The 18,006-nt window shown below is 35.2% G+C and overlaps 1 protein-coding gene across 9 annotated transcripts in view; it reads right to left on the bottom strand.

Moving 5' to 3' along the window:
* Positions 1 to 18,006, bottom strand: part of AFG1L (AFG1 like ATPase) — a 214,642-nt gene that overhangs the window by 83,582 nt on the left and 113,054 nt on the right. The window lies entirely within an intron of this gene.

The raw sequence follows: 18,006 nt of genomic DNA on the forward strand, positions 1-18,006 counted from the left end.
ATTTTTAACGGTGGTTACTCCTGAAGAGGAAAGTAGTAATGAGGTTGGGGTGGAAGGTAACGGGGAGAGGATGTGGGGAGCAGTGAAGGGGGAACTTTCAATATGCAATATATATACATTAATATGATGTTTGGATTTTTTAACCTAGCACACATTCATATATCTCTCATGAAATTTTATAAAAGGAAAGATCTTAGAGAGCTCCATGTATTGTGCCCAAATAGTGGTGCTCAGAAAAAGCTGATAGCTATCTTACTGAAATCACAGCTATTATACATTTCCAGCTCTGTCATAACAAACAGAATTTTAATTAATATTCCATTCTTCTTCTGCTGTTTACTTTATCCAAGAAAACCAGAGTTCTCATTCTGGAGGTAAAAAAAGAAAAACATAAGAATGACATAGACTGGAAAGAAGTTGATGCATGTACCTTTTGAGAATCTTTTTTTTAAATAATTAATTAATTAATTAATTTCTTTTTGGCTGCGTTGGGTCTTCATTGCTGTACATGGGCTTTCTCTAGTTGTGGCGAGCAGGGGCTACTCTTCATTGCGGTGTGCGGGCTTCTCATTGCAGTGGCTTCTCCTGTTGTGAAGCGTGGGCTCTAGATGCACGGGCTTCAGTAGTTGCAGCACACAGGCTCAGTAGCTGTGGCTCACGGGCTTAGTCGCTCCGCGGCACGTGCTATCTTCCCGGACCAGGGCTCGAACCCATGTCATCTGCATTGGCAGGTGGATTCTTAACACTGCGCCATCAGGGAAGTCCCGAGAATCTTTTTTATAAGCATGCTACCAAATGCATAACTGCAGCTCCTATAAGTTTCATTTTCTCCCACAAAAAGGAACTGTGTAATACATTTCCAGGCGAATAGGAACTTCCCACTATACATGCAGCTTTGCAAACTCTATTTTTTCAAATCTAGTCAATTTACCCACAAGATTTTTCCTTCTTCTGTACAAATAATCAGAGGTAAATAATAACTTTTCAATCTCAAAATATGTAACCATGTTATAAATACATAAAGTCCATAATGCATATGACTCATTTACACTATAATCACAACTTTTAGAATAATAAGAAAAACTAAGTCTCAATAATATGTTTCTATTTTCAGAGGGTTCATTATTAAGACTTCCAGTATCCAGGGTAGCATTATAAATACTCTAAACTCTAGATCTGCTCTTTCTTCATTGTATTTGCTCAACTTTTTGTCATTTCACTATTCATTAGCACTTTTATCTGAAGATGAAAAGAGAAAGAGAAAGAAGACAAATTCAATCTTTCAGCTTATTCTTATCTCTGATAAAAGATCTGAAGAGTAAATTTTAAGGTACAAGCTAAAACAAGATTTGGATATCACTATATTTAACTTATCACTGCACACAACTAAAGGTAGATTAATAAGGTAAATTATACTTTTATAAAAGAAAGATAAAGATTGATAAATATTTTATCAATATTCTTATTGACAAAAGCAATTGAGAATTAATTCTACCCAAAGACAATAAGATTATAATATATAAATACAGTGAATATATAATGTTAATACACACACACACTGTGCAACATGGTTTGGAAGAAAGAACTCTCAGTAAAAAGCAGGAAATCTGGTTTCCAGACCTGGCTCTGCCAGTAGCTGGGCAATCTTAGGTAAGATGATCTTAGGCATGAGTCAGTTACCTCCACTGCACAACGAGGTGGTAGGATAAATATTCCTAAGGCTCCTTCAAACTCTGACATCCTGTGAGTATGTGTGTACACACACACACACACACACACACACACACACACACTTACTTTTATTTACAGGCAAGGCTGTACTCACTAGCCTATACAAGTATGGCATGACTGATGTTCACAGCCCAGCACCCATTCTGATTGGTCTGTCAATGCTGTACCAGTTGTTAAACAGTTTGAATTATCATCCTATTTACAGCCACCCCCAAATTACAAAATGTCTAACATGTGTATAGCCCTGTGCTTGCAGTCTGCCTTTTCCAACCATAATGAGATATTCCAAAGTCAAACAGGCTCTCTTAACCTCCAGTTGTAACTTAGAGTACAACCCCTTTCCTACTACCATTTCCCCCCTCAAAAAGAGTTTCTATACATTTTGTGTTCTGTATTTCTCAGCTCTCACTATTCATATCTTATTTAGTTCCATGTCAGGTAACTTCCCACATACACTGAAACTATTTTTAGCTTTCTTCCTCTGCCTTCACCTTCTCCCTTCTAAGCCTTGTCCAGTTTTCTCAAGAAAGCCTCTACTTCATTCCAATTAGAGCAAAACAAAATCATAAGCATGACTATTAAACTAAGAATGATGGCAGTGATACATCTAAATAAAGAAATTAAAAGGCAAAACACACACACACACAGAAGAAAAAAAAGGCAAAACAAACTAAAAAAAAAAATTTTTAGGGACTTCCCTGTGGTCCAATGGGTAAGACTCTGCACTCCCAATGCAGGGGGCCCGGGTTCGATCCCTGGTCAGGGAACTAGATCCCACATGCATGCCACAACTAAGAGTCTGCATACCCCAACTAAGAAGTCCGCATGCCGCAACAAAGATCACACATGCCGCAACTAAGGCCTGGCACAGCCAAAATAAATAAATAAATAAATTTAAATTTTAAAGGCAAAACAAAGGTCCAGTTTCATCAACCTCTAAAATTTGTAGACACATACAGGAGCCCATTCAAAATTCACAAAAATTTCCATTTCATCCACTCATCCTCTACAATTATCAGCATTACAGAAGGTAGAAAACTTATTTAAAATTTGTGATTTTACTTTAATATATTGCTGTTTTATATAACTGTTAGCATTATAATCTCCCAACACACAGTTAATCACTCCTCACTCATTCTGTATCGTAGCACAGTATTTTTCCTATACTGTATTATAATTATTTGTTGGTGTGTCTAATTCCTTGATTAGAACATCCTGATTTCCTTGATGGCAGAATTCACCTCAGGACAATATTCATCACTGTAACCCCAGTGACTAAGCACTTAATAAATGCATGTCAAAATCTGAATACTGTTTTCTTCTATTTTATCTTAGAAAGGTATAATATTTGAGCTACTTGGGCAATTAGGCTTTTGTAGACTAGCTAGCCCAGGACTTAAATACCACATTTAGGACAATGTTTGGGGGAGAAATCTATCATAGTTCAAAAGAAATAACTTAACAGGTAAACTTCTGAAACAATCTTTTTGAAAATTTGTAGCATGATAAGGGCCTTGGCAGTCTTGTAGTCCAATCCCATCATTTACAGAGGAAAAAAAAGTAAAATCAAGCAGATTCAAGAGACTTGCCCAAAGTCAGTGACAGAGCCAGTTTCACAGCAGACTGCCTTCTTAACCCATTGTTTTTTCTGCTGTATCATGGAAACCACATAAATATGTGACATGACTGGGTGGTTTCTTCTGTTTTCAGTTGTTAAGAATTTTAAAGATTTAAGTTATTTTAGACATTATGCCAGAGTTTATTCAGTTAATGAACTATATTTTTCTAATCTATGAATCCTAGCAATTATTATTCATTAATTATTGTCTGAGGAATACACTAAAAGAGCTTCTACATGTCTTCAGAGACAAATTACAAAGTTCACATTTAATAACAACAAAAACAAGTTGAATACTGACTACAGATGGTAAGAGTACATTCTGATTATACATCAATAAGTCTTTTTATTAAGTCTAATTTAAGTGCCAATCTACACTTTGTTCTCATTAATTTTATATATTTGTGTGACTATTCAGAGTGGTCATTGTCTCAATAACCTACATATACTATTTAACACCAACTTAAAAATGGGAAGTATAGATACAGTCAGTAGTAAATAAATATATAAAGTGTTTTGGACCAAGCACCCCTAATATACTATAATTTTGAGAGAGAAAAGCTAAATTTACTATAGCAGGAAAAGATTTCTTGGATATCTTGAAGCCTCAAAAACTTGGCCAAACTATTGTTCAGTGTGCACACAGTTTGTGTCTTCATGCTCAGATGTTGTTGAAACAGCAGACTTAAAAGAAATAATGTCAATGAATCCTACCAAGCACTATACATGACCTCTGGGGTAATTAGCAATCATTCAAAAGCAACAAGACTAAAATGTTCTATTCTTTATTACTGTCAGCTCTTATCTTGATCAGCATTTTAATAAAGATGGTTCGTTTCTAAGACAGTTTCATGAATCAGTCATAATTACATTCTGACATGCAGTGAATAGTAAAGCAAAACTAAATATCACTTCATCAACCTTTCTAACCTTTATGCAAGTATTAACTGTAAATAATTTTTACACAATCCTACAACAGAAAATCTGCATATTTCTTAGCTTTGTACATACTTTACCCCAAATGAATTTCCTGTGACCTATACCTGAAAAAAACAATCAGCCATAATTATCCAGTTTTGTGAGATGTTCAGGTGTTGCCTTTCAGAGTTCAAATCAACTTCAAGTATAAAAGCCTACTTTATTCTACAAATGGCACAATATGCAAAATGGGTTAAGTAGCCAAAAGCATCTCAGAGCATTGTGGCTTGAAAGAAGTCTATCCAGAATCAAAATGTCAGAACAAAAATACACTAAAGCAAAGCAGTACTTACAAAAATAGATTCACAGATTACACACTAAGAAATGGATCACATGGGGCTTCCCCGGTGGCGCAGCGGTTAAGAATCCGCCTCCCAGTGCATGGGACATGGGTTCGAGCCCTGGTCCAGGAAGATCCCACAAGCCACGGAGCAACTAAGCCCGTGCGCCGCAACTACTGAAGCCCGAGCACCTAGAGCCCATGCTCTGCAACAAGAGAAGCCACCGCAATGAGAAGCCCACGCACCGCAATGAAGAGTAGTCCCTGCTCGCCACAACTAGAGAAAGCCCGCGCGCAGCAACAAAGACCCAACACAGCCAAAAATAAATAAATAAATATTAAAAAAAAAAAAGAAATGGATCGCTGATGACTACTGCAGAAAATCTTATAAATAAAATATATTAAAAGAATATTAATTAGAAGGAAATCTGAACATTTAAGTAATTGAAGGGTAGATTTTGTTTTAAATGTAATTCCAAAATAGCTGATGGAAGAGGGTAAAAATTTATCAGAAATATAAACTTAGAGATAAACTATTCTGATATTAAAGTGTAAACTGTTTTAGCCACCCCCACCAAATACATGATTTACATTAGAGTTTTGAAATAGCTAATTTCTCTTTTTGCTGAGGGCTAATTTTTAAAAATATTTTAGATAGTCAAAGTGAACATAATTCAGCTACCAGAATAAATTGTTACTACATTTTAGATGATTTATCGTTTCAGGTCTCAGAAAATTTGAAAATAAATGCAATTCTTTCTCAAGAATATTTCCTGTGTTCCCAGTAGTAGACACAAAATATCCACACAGAGCCAGGCTCCCAAACCTGTATTTCCACTAAGTCCCTCAAGTAAGTACAGTAAATCTACTGAGTAACATTTTGAAACCAAACTGATTTCCATTTAAGAACTTAACTACAGTGAAATAGAAACATAGTTACCACTTTACTTTGTGTAATTTCAATTTGAAAAATAGGTTCTTTTAAAAACCAATCTAAAATCATCCTCTATATGTTTTCTTATACATTTTATTATAAAACAACCTCACTAGAATATTACCAATCTGAGGCAAAAAGGAATATAGTAATCTTTTTCATATGGAATTAAAAACAGAAAAGTATTAAGTCTTCTTTGTGATAATTTTTAACTCCTTTATTTAGTTTTCTTGATCATTATTCCTTTCTCTTATTGGAGGTGCAAGCAAAGAAGGGAAAAGAAGTGCTAATTTAAGAAAACAGATTTCCCAGAAAGAAAAAAAAACTGTGATTAAGATTTAAACAAAAGCTAAAGATGGCTTCCTCTGAGCACTGATGAGGTCTGCTACCTCGTTACTAACAACTGAAAACTTGTGATCATTTTGTTTCAAGAGAATCCAAAAGTCCTTGCTATAAAGCAAAAGCGGGGGTGGGGGTGGGGGTGGGGGAAGCGGATCCATTCACTCTTTCTGTATCACCACCATTATGTAAGAAGTATAAAACACTGCCTTTATGCTGCCAAACCACAATGACTCTTCCTACATCAAAGGATTTTCACCACTAGGGTTTTTTCTTCAAAATTTATTCAAGCTAAGGGCAGAGAGACAACAATTCATACACGCTAATTACGTCTAATTATCTATTCCCTTTTCTGACCAGCTCCGACCAGTGTTATTTGCTATCTGGATTTCTCACAACCTCCCTTTGCCCTGTCCATCCAGCCTAACAGTGAAGGCTTTGAAGAAAACAGTTGTGGCTTTTTAGAGTTTTCTCAATATAGAGTTCAAGCAATTAAATAATTATTCTGTTAGTTTTGACACATTTATGCGTTAAATATGAGGACCTCTTGGTTAATTTGACAAATTCCTCACATCTCTTCATGGTTGGAATCATAGTAACACCCTCTCTTACAGGAGCTTCTCCTCATGCTTTCTTTTCATGATCTAAATGAAATGTTGATTGGATTAAAGTTCTTCTCTGCAGACCTCCATGGTGGCCTATGACAAAGAGCTTAAAAGTTCTATTAATTGGCTTGAGTTTTCAGGGAGGGGAAAGGGAGAATTTTATTTCACATTACATCACTAGTCAAGAAAATTGCCACATGTAATTAAACTAATTTGTCTCATGAGTCAAAGAAACAGCTAATTCATATTTAAGACACACTTCCCTTAAACCATTTTCGTCATCAAAGAATTGATTTCTTGTAATTTAACCAAAAATAACTATTTATTATTCTAAGAGAAGAGAATTCAAGACTTAAACAGTACGTGTTTTACATATAAGCAATAGCTTGCTGTATTCCAGTTTGATATAAATACGTAGCTATATATTTTATATATAATTATACAAATACAAATATATATTTATATATTTCATGGGAAATAGTTATTCTCATTTTATATAAGACATTGATGGAAAATAGTATTTTAAAAGGCATACAGCCAAAATTACTATTTCATAGGTAGGCTCTGACTAATAGAAGGTATATATTCTGGTATGAAGATGGACAAAATTACATTTTAAATCCATATCACAACAATTTTTATTCTAGATACTTATTAATTTCATGGACACAGCACAAAAACACTATTACAAATAAAGTTTAATGCCTGTACTATAGCCAATTTTTTAAAATATATTTTCTCAAACATATATAAAATAGGTTTATGAAAACATCTTAGGTAATCTACTTAATTTATCTGCCTAAAACTTGCTAATTATAGAAATGTTTTGCAAGTCAAACAGTAATTTTTGTATCTTAAAATATTAAATACTAAAATTCAAATGAACACTTTAGTGGTTTGGGGGGGAAAGCCAAAACTCTTTTCAATTCAGGATTTCAATTTACTACTTTTGTTCTGTCTTTTGTTTCTTTCAATCTTAAGTATTAAAAAGCCAACTCATAAGTAAAGACATTATCACACTAACAAAGGATTAATCCCTGCTAGGCTGACTCAGGTGACAACACAGTGGAGGTCAGTGGGGCTGACACTGACCTCAAAGGCTGATTCTGATTATTTAGCCCTGTGAAAGCTCTAGTATTGAAAGTTATAATGAACAAACTGACAAATCAATTTCACCAATGAAATGAAAATTGTGGCCAGAAAAAACAGCAAAAATACACTTAGCAAGTCTATAAATCCTTATACAGGTGGCTGGGCAAAGGGTGAACACTGAAGAATTTTATATAAGGGTTATACACAATTTTGCTAAAGTTTATAACTAGAGAGCACACCATGGTAATAGTCTCAGAGTTCAGTAGAGAAAAAAAAAAGTTCACTATAGGTATAACATCCCTCAGAAAAAAACCCACAGGAAACAAAAACATAAAGGCTAATACATAGCTTAATTTATTTTTTTTCAAGCTTTAGATAAAGGATGCATAACAGCTAAGAAACATTAACAACCAAGTAGAAGAAATGAAGTCATTGCTTGACACTAAACTAATATTATAAAAACAGTAATAATAACAAAACTATTACTACCTTAGATTACAAAGTATTTTTATGTGTTGCATATTTACACTCAACAAATGTTAAAACAAATCAGATTATGATGCTTACCAAGTGGGCAACTCTTTTATCAGGAAAAGGAAAATTCGTATTTATAAATGTTAATGCTAGTATCTTATTTTTCTCCAATTTCGTCATCTGACACTCATCAAAGAGAAAATTATACTGTAGAATTCCTCGCTGGTTATTTTTGACCAGCTTACAGTTATCATTTCAGTAATCTATTAATCACCTAACTCACTTAATTTTAAATAGAAATAAAAAATTTAAGGATTAGTTTGCTAAAATGTTAGTGTCAACGAGAGTTAAAGTGCTGTATTATTGATAACAGATTCTATTGTTTTGTGGCAAAAATACTACATACGATATTGCACTGGAACATTTCCCACAAGAGGATTATTTGAGATTTGTCTATACTGTTAAACCAAATAAGAAAATCATAAAAAGAAAGTTAATGAAATTCACATGGAGAATTTTTTTTAACTCTAAAAATTATGTATAGCATTTATCTCTTTCAGGGCTCATTACAGAATGAATCAAACAAAATGGTTGATGTAGGTGTAAGTGATGGAGTGAACAGAGAGATTTTTTTACCTAAATATAAAACACCCTCCAAAATATGGAGTGGAAGATTTGACCACATGGGAAGAGCAATGCTTGCCAGGCAATCCATTTATCAAGAATGCTAATAATAGCAGTCCAGTTGAAATTAACCTAAGAAACTATTCTGATCAAAATATCAGTTGGTCCCCTTTTTCTTTTAACCACAATAGTTTTAAATAATGTTTACAATGCAGTGAGATTATGTTCAAGTATTATTCAATGCCTGTACATTTAAGATATTATTCTTTTAAAATGTATACAATTGAAGGCATTCTAAGAAAGCTGATCCTAGCAAAGCTGATATTTCTCAAGTTACCAAATTATTTGAAACTGATACTAGACCACCCTCTTGCCTTTAGTTCACCAAGCATCCTCCTTTCAATCAACCATTTATCCAGCAAGCTCTTGAAATGCTGCCTTCTCCAAGACCTACTAATGAATCTATGCTGACACATAATTTCCATCAAATAAAACAACTCATAGTTTATGGAAAACAAGTGTTATTTACATTTTATTTTTAACAGTTTTTTGTCACTCTGTTCTTTGTATGTTGCATAGATCAGGGGAAAGAAAACCTTTTCTTTAAAGAGCCAGACAGTAAATACTTCAGGCTTTAAAGACCATAGTTCTCTGCCATAACTACGCAACTCTGCAACTATAGTAGTGTGAAAACAGACATAGAAAATACATAAACAAATGAGCATTAAGTTTTTCAATAAAACTTTATTTACAAAAACAGGTGGCAGGCCAGATTTGGCCACTGGCTATAGTTTATTAACCCCTGGTATAGATTATCAGTCTGCTTTAAAATACTGCAGTGCAGAGACTGAGACAGATGTATTTAATTTTATAAATTGGTGCTACGTAGATACCAACAAATGCTTCCAAAACTATACCTGTTTGCATACTTCAGAAGAATTACCTAAGTTTTACTAAAATCACAGCAAAGATTCTTCAAGAGTAAATCAGCAAAATCAGGACATCAAGTCATAATGAAGTTTCAAGTTTGAAGCAGGCACAATAATCATAATACTAACCATCTTCTTTATATAAATAAGGGAATGTTAACTACCAAAATGTTTTTTTTTTCCACTTACATACAATACAAAACATATTCTGCTTTTATGTTGGGTGGGGGAAAATCTGAGTTTTAAATAAATTCCCAAGCCTCAAGTAAACAGAAGAATAGTAATAGTTATTTTATGAAAACTCAATGAGCTAAGTACTAATCACAACATTTTTAATCTGTAATTCTCATGCTTCTGTCTTTCCCATGTGCTTTTTCTTCCATGATGAATGCCCTTTCTCACTTTGCCTGGTAACTTTAATTTGTCCTTTAGGTCTTAATTTAAACCTAATCGGCTCTTAGGAAATACTCCTTACATGTGCCATCTTCTCTACTCAAACTGCTAGTGTGGGTTGAGGTCCCTTTTTTATACTGTTTGCATTCTGTGGTTAACTCAACTACAGAAGTTCACACGATATGAAAAAAATTTTATTGTCTGATTTACAGACCAAAGTAAGACACTATTTAATCAAATTCAATGTCCTACCACCAACGTTTTCTTACCATAATATCTCCATTAATAAGTTATTAGCTTTGACTGGTAGTACAAAATCTTAAAGTAAGTTCTTCAGGAAGCTTCATGAGGGCTGTAATTCTTGAGTTACCATATATCCAAAAATATACATCTGTGGGCTTGGATTTTCATAACAGCCTAGCTGACAAGAGGACACATCTTTTCTTTTTTAATATAGTAAAAACTATTCTATTCTATTCCAGTATCAACTTGTGGTGGAAAAGTCTCAGTCCAGCTTGATTTTTTTCCCATTGGTTCTTCTTCTATGTAATTGTAGGATTCTCTCTTTATCCTTGAAGTGCAGTTTTGCACCAGAAAAATACATTATTCTTTTATTTTATCTTTATGTTCTCTTTTTTAGAAATACTAATTATGTGAATATTTGATCTCTGTTGTCTATTTTCCATACTAGCACCTTCTCTGTAATAGTTTTTATCTCTGACTATTCTGACTTCATTTAGTGTGATTCTTTTCTTAACTCTGATCTCTGTATAGGTGATTTTATTTTCAGTAGTGTTGATTCTTTAACTTACTTTTGCTAAAACACTTTTCACTTTTTTAATGGGTCCACCTTCAGTCTGTTTTATTTTAGCTCTGCCAGCTCATTTTTCATCTGATTTTACATTTTTTCATCTCTGATTTCTTATTTCATCAGTACCATAACTTTAATTTCTTTTTCTTTTAACTAGTCCTATTGTATTTTCACTCTCCTTTTTTAAAAAAAAAAAAAAAAAACAGGGCTTCCCTGGTGGCACAGTGGTTGAGAGTCCGCCTGCTGATGCAGGGGACACGGGTTCGTGCCCCGGTCCGGGAGGATCCCACATGCCGCGGAGCAGCTGGGCCCGTGAGCCATGGCTGCTGAGCCTGCGCATCCAGAGCCTGTGCTCCGCAACGGGAGAGGCCACAACAGTGAGAGGCCTGCATACCACAAAAAAAAAAAAAGATTTTTTAAAAAAAATTTGTTTTATTTTTTGGCTGCATCGGATCTTTCGTTGCAGCGCGCAGGCTCTTCGTTGTGGTGCGCAGGCTTCTCTCTAGTTGTGGTGTGCAGGCTCTAAGGCACGTAGACTCTGTACTTGTGGTGTGCGGGTTCCAGAGTGTGTGGGCTCTGTAGTTTGCGGCACACAGGCTCTCTAGTTGAGGCACATGAGCTCAGTAATTGTGGTGCGTGGGCTTAGTTGCCCTATGGCATGTGGGATCTTAGTTCCCCGACCAGGGATGGAACCTGCGTCCCCTGTACTGTAAGGTGGATTCTTTACCACTGGACTACCAGGAAAGTCCCTAATTTCTTTTAAAATATAACAAAGTGTTATCTGAAAAACAAAAATCTCCCATTTCCTGAGATAATTCTTCTTCTAAAGCATATTCTTCAAGTGCTTTTACTTGTTGGTTCATGCCTACCTCTCCCATCTGCTCCTGATGCTTCCTTCTTATGCCTGCCATTTCATCTTTTTAACAGTCTCTATACATGGGACCCATGTTCAGTCCATTTTGCTTTTTGCTGATTTCTCAGTTTTGAATATGGGTAGTCTTATCCAGGTCTGCTGATTTGCTAGGAAGGTGGGTAAAAATTTACCTACTTAAAAATGTTTTTTATTATAAAAATAATACAGTATCATTTCAGAAGTCTTTGAAAGGTCTAAAAGAGATAATTTAAATCATCTATAATCTTATTATTCAGAAATAAGTTCTCTTTACATTTTGGGATATTTATTTCCACTATTTTCCATGTATGTATATTATTTTCATAGTTGAGAGAGTAATATACTCCTACATCGTATTTTTTTCACTCATATTATCCATGAGCATTATTCTACATTATCACGTGTTTTGAAAATGTCATTCTAAATAACTCTAGTATATCCCCTCATGTGACTATACCATCTTTTACTTAACAAATCCTCTAAACATGGGAAAGAAAGACGTGCCCATCACTGCTTTTTTTTTTTTATAGTTATCCTATTTATATTTTTGTATCTATGGAAAAATATGGCTCTGAGCTCCCAAATTACAAAAAAATAAAAATAAAATCTTGCATTATTCTTTTTTACAACTAAAAACTAAGAAAAAGACTAATGGTTTTGACCAAGGCAGAGTAGCTGAAACTCAATTTTGCCCTCCTGCCATAAATCACTAAAACACTGGATAAAACATGTGAAACATCTGATGTCAGACATAACACAATGGGTAGCAAAGGACAGCAATCCCTGAGACGTGGGAAGTAAATTAGGCAAGCAAGTATTATATTTCCCCTGGCTTTCCATCTAGAGGCAATTTCTAGACTTCAGCACAGCAGTCTAAATGAGTTGAGGAGACAACATCAGGGTTTTGGAAAGCTGAGGCAGTTGCAATTTGTATGGTACAGTTCAGTAAGGAGGAAGTTATACAGAGAAAGAGCTTCAGATAATCTACATAGAAAAGGTCTGTAATCTTTAGCTGAATGTAAAATTGCACATGTATATGATGAAACTTGACAAGACTGGGCGGAGAACAATCCACACAAAGCTGGGAGATGTAAGCATTCTGAACAGCCAGAGTAGAGAGACTTCAGTGAACACTGAGAGGGGGGATTCAGTAGAGAACCTATAGGGGTGACATCCAGAAGAAAGTTAAAATATAGTCCTAGAGTAAAGGTTACACTAGACACGATAACAAATTTTAAAAACAAGCCTCAGAGGATCAGGATGACCTGCAAGAAAAAAACCACTTGCCAATAAAAGTCAACAGTCTTAAAGGAAATAACAGAGACTCAGTGCAATAATCACAATGTCCATCATCCCATCACAAATTACTAAACTTGCAAAGAAGCAGGAAAATAGGACCCACAACCAGGAAAAAAAAATCAGACCATAGAAACAAAATCAGAAATGACAAGAGATGATAGAATTAGCAGACAAGAACTTCTAATAAACTGACTTTTGCTTTTGGGAAGACAGTAGCTGTACATTCCCCTTTTGCTTTTGGGAAGACAGTAGCTGTACATTCCCCTGTTCCTCCTGCTATGTACAATTTAAAATCCTGGAAATTATATATAAAACAAACATAAGAAAACACCAAATAGTAGAAAGAAAGAAAAACAGCAAAGGACCTCAAGACCTGAATAACAATAGAATGGTGAGTTCTCTAGTCTTCTTTTGACTCATATATCTCAGACTTAGAAGTGAAGAAGCCGGCGACCCAGAAATGCCAACTGACACAGACAAATGAGGCTCCAACAAAAGCCTGCTCTCTTTAGCCAAAGGACCAGGAAAATGGCAGTGTAACAAGAAAGAAAACTTTTAGACGATAACAGTTCTACTGCAGCAAACACCACAGAAAACTGTGGTGCCACCTCCACCCATTTTAGCAAAGGCTGAAGGGAGCCTTGAATTAAAATCTCACAAGGATGTAATGAGGCCCACGAACACTCCTGCCAGGCTAATGTCAAAGAAGGAAGGCCAGGGACTTCCCTGGTGGTTCAGTGGTTTAGACTTTGCACTTCCAGTGCAGGGGATGTGGGTTTGATCCCTTGTTGGGAACTTAGGTCCCACATATGCCACGTGGTGAGGGAAAAAAAAAAAAGAGATGGAAGGCCACGTAGGGAGCTGGAACTTTCATCCCTGCCAGTCAATAATGAGCATCCTCCCCTTCCCCACAATGTCAGTGGAAATTAAACCCCTCCACCAGTAGTAACATGGAGTACCCTTGCCTCAGGTGTCAATAGGCTGAATAGGGAACCCAGACGTCTACCTATGTCTGGCTGTGACAAGGCAGTGTCTCTCCTCCTTCCAGAAGAGTGTCCAAATAACCAGTTAAAACAGAAAGTTTAAATAAGATCCACAAAGAAGATATGCAAATGCCCAAGAAGCAAAGGAAAAGATGCTCAATATCACTAATCATTTAAGAAATGCAAATCAAAACACAATGAAGGGGACTTACCTGCTGGCGCAGTGGTTAAGAATCTGCCTGCCAATGCAGGGGACACGGGTTCAAGCCCTGGTCCAGGAAGATCCCACATGCTGCGGAGCAACTAAGCACATGCACCACAACTAGTGAGCCTGTGCTCTAGAGCCCGTGAGCCGCAACTACTGAGCCCACGTGCCACAGCTACTGAAGCCTGTGTGCCTAGAGACCATGCTCCGCAACAAGAGAAGCCACTGCAATGAGAAGCCCACGCACCGCAACAAAAGAGTAGCCCCTGCTCACCGCAACTAGAGGAAGCCCGTACGCAGCAACGAAGACCCAATGCAGCCTAAATAAATAAATAAATAAATTTATTTTTAAAAAAAAGATTTGAAAGCAGACGTGATAAAAATGCTTCATCAGGAAATAATGACTATGCTTAAAACAAGGAGAATTACTCCTTCATGATAAAAAATAACTTTTAAAATTTCCATTCAGAGGCAATATTGAATCATTTTAAATCTGTATGCAACTTACAACAGTCTCCAAATATGTAAGGTCAATGACAGAATTATAAGAGAAATGGATAAATTCACAGCCATAGTGGGAGATGTTTTCCATAAGCCTCTCAATAACTGATGTGAAAAATATATAAGAATAAAGATTTGAACAGCATAATTAACAAACCTATTGATAACTTAATGGGTATTACATGTATCACACAATAACTGGAGAGTACTCATTATTTTCAAGAATGCTGAGAATATTTACAAAAATTATCCACATATTTGGCCATAAAGCAAGTTTCAACAAATTTGAAAGAACTGAAGTCACAAAGGGCACATTCTCTGACCACAATGCAATTAAGCATTTATTAAGAAAACAGTAACAAAAGGATAACTAGAAAATTCGCATATGTTTGGAAATTAATAATAGATATAATAGATAGATAGATATAGATATAATAGAATAATAGATAATTCATGGGTTAAAGAAGAGATCACAATGAAAATTAGAAAACACTTTGAACTTGAGAGTGGAAATACTAAATATCAAAACTTCATGGATGCAGCTATTCAGAGGGAAATAAATAGCCTTAAATGCATTTAAGAAAGAAGGTTAAAGTGAGATAAAAATCTCAGTAAATTTTAAAAAAGAACAGCAAAATAAACTCAAAAGAAAGTACAAGAAAAAAACAGGAAACTCCCTACTTAAAAGGCAGTAAAAAATACATGTAAGAGTTTTCTGTTTTGTTTTGTTTTCCTTTGCTTTTTACAAGCAGTTTCTAGAGGATGTATCTGATCGTTTCCTATAACCGTTCTAGTCCTATGGCTTCTTTTCTTTTTTATAAATTGTGGTAAAATACACATAACATAAAATTTATTATTTTAACCATTTTTAAGTGTATAATTCAATGGCATTAAGTACATTCACAATGTTATGCAACCATCACCATTATCCATTTCCAGAACTTTTCATCATCCTAAACAGAGACTCTGCACCCACAAAACAATAACTCCCTATTCCCCTTTCCTCCAAGCCCCTGGTAACCTCTATTTTACTTTCTGTCTCTATCAATTTGCCTTTCCTAGGTACCTCATGTAAGTGGAATCATATAATATTTGTCCTTTTGTATCTGTTTTATCTCACCTAACATGTTTTCCAGGTTTATCCATAATGTATCACATCAGAATTTCACTCCTTTTTATGGCAGAACAATATTTCATTACATGAATATATTTTGTTTATTCATCTGTTGATGGACCTATGGCTTGTATTATTTTTAATATTTATTTATTTATTTGGCTGCATCGGGTCTTAGTTGCAGCATGCGGGATCTTCATTGTGGCACGCAGGCTTCTCTCTAGTTGTGGTGCCTGGGCTCTAAAGCGTGCGGGCTTAGTTGCCCCGCAGCATGTGGGATCTTAGTTCCCCGACCAGGGGTTGAACCTGTGTACCCTGCATTGGAAGGCAGACTCTTAACCACTGGACCACCAGGGAAGTCCCAGACCTATGGCTTTTAATAACATATTAGTCCTCCTCATCATTCTTACTATCTTATGAAAATACTGTTCACTAATAGCTTACATAAGTTTTTGGTCATTTTGCAATACTCCAAGCAACAAATCACAAATTCTTGTGGTGAATTACAAACTTGTTATCACTCAGTTTACAGAGAAAAACGTAAGGGAGAAAAAGGATTTTACACTGTACATTTCCCCAAAATAAATTTCTATCTTGTTTATAATCTCTTTTTATTAAACTAAGATCCTCTATTTGTTTTAAGTCTATCTTAAAACAAAGTTTTGATATTTAGTATTTCCACTTCTACTATACATGTCTCTCAGCCGGGCCAAAATGAAAGAGTAACGCTAGCATGTGTGAAGAGGTAAAATGAATATGAAACAACTTTGCTTTACAAGGGAAACTTCATACGCCCACCAAAAAAGCTCCAAGGAAACCAGCTCTAGTGTACATTTCATCAGACTGATATTTTGTTACATGTGAAAAGTCTTTTAAATAAATGAGACATTTTAGATATTTTCTCATCCAATCTGGTATTTAGTTTCCTGGAAATTTTAGTTCATATTTAATTTCAAATTGTGTATTATAAGGCTTCCCTGGTGGTGCAGTGGTTGAGAGTCCGCCTGCCGATGCAGGGGACACAGGTTCGTGCCCCCGGTCCGGGAAGATCCCACATGCCACGGAGTGGCTGGGCCCATGAGCCATGGCCGCTGAGCCTGCGCGTCCAGAGCCTGTGCTCCGCAACAGGAGAGGCCACAACAGTGAGAAGCCCGCGTACCGCAAAAAAAAAAAAAAAAAAATTGTGTATTATCTCAGATCTTGTTGGATCTCTAATCAGATTATTCACCTCTTTGGTTTTTCTTCCTCTTTTAAAAAGAATTAAGGGTGGGAAAGGGAAAGGAAATTAAATTCAATCTGGTCAAATTAGTTGTCTATTAGTAATGCTATTATATGTTAAAGTATGACAAATAACTGACCAAAAAATAAGGTTTGGGGTTAAAAAAGTACAGCTACAAAGTTCCCTGAGAATCTTTTAGCTTGTTTCATTTGTGAGCCATCTCTTTATATTTTGTGTATTTTATGCTACATGAAGAAACTATTTTTAGCATCTATTTTTCTTAGTTTCCCTGTTTATATTTTGGTATCTACATACACCACATTACTTTGGATTCCTGGCGTGGAGAAAACATTGCAAATCTACCTTCTCCTCAAATGTAAAACATGAATACAAAGGGGAAAAAATTACTAACAGCATAAATCTTCAAAAAGTACTTTTTCCTACATCTGAAACCATCTCAGAGAAACTAAAATCTTCTGGGAACCTAAAATTGGTCAAGGAAACAGATGTTTGGATAGCACAGGGAATAAAGTTTGGCACTAACAATAGCTCCAACTAAAGTATATTTCAAAAAGATTGTCTGACTACATCTTCAGAATATGTGAATATAAAATGTTTTTACTCCTCCTTCTTGGTAAGAATTTTTGAGGTTTTAGTTCTTTTTTAAAAAAAAATACAATTCTATCCTTTCTTTAGATATGTTGTTATGGACAGGAAAAAATGTGCCTGAGAATTACAGGAATTATATGTTGGCATATACGCTTCTTTTTGGTAATTATTTTACCAAAAACATTTTGCTTTGTGTTATAGGTATCTATGTACATAGTATATGCCCAACTAGATTATAAATGACTTGCAAGCAAGAAACACAACCTACTTAATGATTATATTATCCATTATGCCTAATGTAGCACTTTGCCCATAGTAGGTTCCCAATAAATATTGGTAGAATGTAGAATTATTGAATAATCGTGTAAAAAAATTA

This window comes from Orcinus orca, chromosome 12, assembly GCF_937001465.1.
Source record: "Orcinus orca chromosome 12, mOrcOrc1.1, whole genome shotgun sequence".
Classification (NCBI taxonomy): Eukaryota; Metazoa; Chordata; class Mammalia; order Artiodactyla; family Delphinidae; genus Orcinus; species Orcinus orca.